Here is a 4283-nt window from a genome sequence, read left to right as displayed (position 1 = left end):
CATATTTTCAAGACGAACCAGTCCTTGGTAAGTAACATCATTCTTGGAAAGGCAGAGAATTAGCAAAAGACAGGAGGTTCCTCAATGAGTCAGGTTAATACATTGACTACCACCATGGACGTGAGCAAGACTGAAATGACGAGGATGGCATAGGTTAGAGCAAGGTTTAGATCTGTTGTCCATAGTTAAGCTATGAGTCAGAGTCAACTTGATTGTAGCTAACAACAACGTGGAGTTGATTTCAATCCTTGGCAATCCCATGTTTTTCAAACTGTGCTCTACACATTTCCAATCACTGATTTTTGTAGAGTACCAAGCCTTTCTTCTGATGCATTATTAAAACCACCTTGAACACCCAACCTTTCCGATAGGAACAGAAAGTATTAAACACTCAGAGACCTGAAGTGTTAAGCAAAGAATATAACAAAGATGAAGGTGTCTTTTTTCTCCCCATTTAATCTGTATCTCATTTATTGGTTAATACTCATTCTATGACTCCATTTCCTATATTAAAAATACGAATATTCATTTTATGTAGTGCTTAGAGAACTTAAGTGTGTAGTGTTGTGTCTGCCTGGTGAGTGACAGCTATCATTAGTTTTGTTTCCATGGTGGTTAATAACAGTCTTATTGATCGGACTCTCCCTGGAACTTTTACTTTGAAATGTTACTGATTTCCAATCTATTATTACATACAGAAGAGTTTATTGTGAAGGAGCAAGAGTAACCTTGATTTTTAAAAATAGAAACACAGCACTTTATTTCTTTTTTAACTCCTTTGATCTTTTTCTTGGAATCCCATTTATTTATTTCTCCAGAAACGTCACTTGGAAAGTACCCTGTCACCAACGGCTTGGAGGTGGGACCCTTAGTATTCACGCCATTGTTGCACACATGCTGTGTGTCCTTGGGCAAGTTAAACTGCTCCGATTTATTTGTAGAATGTACTCACTCTAGCCAGGCTTGGAAATAATTATTGGGAACGGAGTGAGGCATTACTATCAAGAAGTCTCAAACCCCATGAACCTCAGAAAGGGATGTTTGTGGTAGTGCTGTTGAATTTTCTCTGATTCATAAGAACTAATGTGTAACAGAATGAAACATTGTCTCGTCCTGTGCACAATGGTATATAGGTTTTAATGCACAGTTGAAACCACTGTGTCCATCTGTCTCATTAAGGGTCTTCCTCTTTTTTTTGCTGGCCCTTTACTTTACATTGTCCCACTGCATATAGTGTCTACTGATAATTTATCCAAAGTAAATGAAATGAAGTCTCACTCGCCTTGCTTGTAAGACTTACTCCAGAAGTACTTTCTTTAAGAAATATTTGCCCAATCTTTTGAAAGTCTGTGGTATGTCTAATATTCTCCACGAATGCGGATCTATTTTATTAATTCTTCATCAGTATTTCTTTTTTCTAGGTTTTCAAATTTATCAGAGTATAGCTTATTTTATTAATTTTAATGAAAGGTTACAGACATTGCTCAACTTTGGCATACAGAAGCGGGTGGATACACATCTGCAAAGACTTCGGTATTAGACAATAAATTCTTTACCAAAATTACAAAGAGGGAGAGGCTACACAGAAACTCCCCCAAAGTCCTTGGCAAGTAAGTATCCTCATCGGGAATGCATATCTGTTGTTGTTAGGTGCTGTTCAGCAACCCTATGAATAATAGGAGCAGATAAAAGACATTTTCCCATTACAGAAGTAATCAATAGGTTCAGGATCAGTACCTCCCAGTTTGGTGCATGTGTCTTGTCCCAGTTTTTTCCCTGCTCCACCAGCTTCCCATTCCACTCCTGCCACCCCTCTGTCAACTTCCCTCCCTCCATCCAACCCTACTATGATGGCTAAGGCCTCAAGTCATTTCTGTAATGCCTTGTGCCTCTCACTGCTACCAATCTCTCATACAGTGCTCGCTCGCTCTTGCTTTCACTCTCTCTCTCTTTCTCTCCATTATAAAAGCTTTTTTTATTATACATAGAAAATACTGTATATATTGTTGGTGTGGATTGTTTTTCCCCCCTTTAATGATACTTTTTAAAATACACTGGTTTACATACAAAGTTCTCTCTTGAGCTTAAGAGTCTCTAAGTCCAAAGCCCGGGTACCAGTATTAAGGAAGTATTTCTTATTAAGGCAATGCTGGGGAAAGGTCCTTGCCCCTAAGCTTCTACTCCAGGTGTGTCTTTCTGTGACTTGGTGTCCCTGCTCTTCTGTTTGCTGCATACTGCTTTTACCAGAAATACAAGCAGAGTTTAGAAGAGACTGTGGCACTAGAGAGACTATTGACAATGTTAGATGGATCTTGGCTGAAAGCAAAGAGTACCAGAGGAATGTCTGTATTTCACTGACTATGTAAAGGCGTTTGACAACATAAATCACAAAAAATTGTTGCTAACCTTGAGAAGAATGAAAATCCCAGAACACTTGACTGTGCTCATGCAAAATATACTTTGAACAAGAAGCAGCTGCCAGAACAGACAAAAAAAAAAACACTGCATGGTTCAAAATCAGGAAAGGAGTGTGTCCAGCATGCATCCTGCCTCCATAACTTTTCAGTCTGCGTGCAGAACAGGTTATTTGGGAGGCTGAGCTCTATGAAGAGGAGTGTGGCATCAGGATTGGAGAAAGACAACAACATGTAGTACACAGATGACACAACCTTGCTTGCCAAAACTGAAGAGGACCTAAAGTGTTTGCTGCAGAAAGTCAAAGACTATAGTCTTCAATATGGATTGAAACTCAATATCAAGAAGACAAAAACCCTCACCACGGCGCCAATTGGCAACACCATGACAGATGGAGAAGAGATTGAGGTTCTTAAAAATTTCAGCTTGCTCAGATCAAAAATCAATACTTTTGGCAACAGCACTCAAAAAAATCAAAAGAAGGACTGCACAGGGAAAATCTGCTATCAGGGACCTCTCCAAAGTGCTAAGGAGCTATGATGTCAGTCTAAAGGCTAAAGAGCACCAGATCCAGGCCACGGTCTTCCCAATTACTTGCAGCAGAGAGCTGGACAGTGATGAAGAAGGACAGAAGATGAAGTGAAGCCTTTGAGCTGTGGTGCTGCAGAAGAATCTTGAACATACCATGGACTGCCAAGCGAACAAACAAGTATGTCTTGGAGAGTATGAAACCAAGCTGCACCTTAAAGGCAAGAATTTGAAAATCCATCTCATATACTTTGGGCACATGGCAAGGAAGGACAAGTCCTTGGAGAAGGGTATCATGCTTGGCAGGTTGGAGGCACAGTACAGGAGAGGAAGACACCAGAAGAGATGGATTGACACAGTAACCAGTTTAATGGGGCTAAGTGTGTAAGAGTCAGTGACACTGGTTCAGAATACAGCAGGGTTCAGAGCTATTGTACAGAGGGGTCACCCTGAGTCACAGATGACTTGGTAGCACATAATAGCAACAACGACTAACAGATCAAAACCTTGGCCATCCTGTGAGTTTTGCCATGCTCAAGCACACCGTTGTAGTCACTATGTCTACTTGACTCATTGAGGGTCTTCTTTTTTTGATGACTCGCCACTTTTCAAAAAATGTTGCCTTCTTTTTCAATAACTGACACCTCCTGACAGCATACCCATAGTACATGAGAGGAAGTTTCACCATCCTCGCCTAGAAAAAACACTAGAATAGTTGTTTTTACTTCAAAATAGATCAATTCATGCTCTATGGTATACTCAATATTCTTCCCCAACACCACAATTTAAAGGTACCAATTTTCTTCAGTCTTCCTTACTCATTGTCCAACTTTCATAAACATACAAAATAAATGAAAATATTAAAGATTGGATCAGGTGCACCTTGTTGATGTCGTTAGGCAATGTCAAGTCTCTTGTGACTCATAATGACCTTATGCACAACAGCTCTGGACTCTGCCCTATCTTGAGCCAACCTTTATCTCTGACACACCTGCCCCCATTACGTCAGTCATTTTTCGTTTTACATTTTAATTGTGGAACTAAGCTAGTTAAAACTTTAGTCTTTAAATTATGAGTTTCATTGAACATGTATAACAGGATATTCCCATTTGTAGAAAATAATTTCTGGTGGAGCAAGACTCTTTCAGTGGTTTATATCCGAAACATTAAATAATATTCCACAGTCTAAGGACTGAATTGTGTGCCACCCACCACCTCAACCTCCAAAGTATGTCTGGAATGTAACTCTTATGTTCACTGTTCTGCAAACTAAAATTCCACACTGAATTTCCAATAATGCTCATTCCTCCTATAGATCATTCCTCTCTCTCTCTCTCTCT

Source organism: Elephantulus edwardii, unplaced genomic scaffold, assembly GCF_000299155.1.
Source record: "Elephantulus edwardii isolate Elephantulus edwardi_28Jun2011 unplaced genomic scaffold, EleEdw1.0 scaffold00035, whole genome shotgun sequence".
In the NCBI taxonomy this organism is placed as follows: Eukaryota; Metazoa; Chordata; class Mammalia; order Macroscelidea; family Macroscelididae; genus Elephantulus; species Elephantulus edwardii.
Note: the sequence above shows the minus strand (reverse complement) of the source record.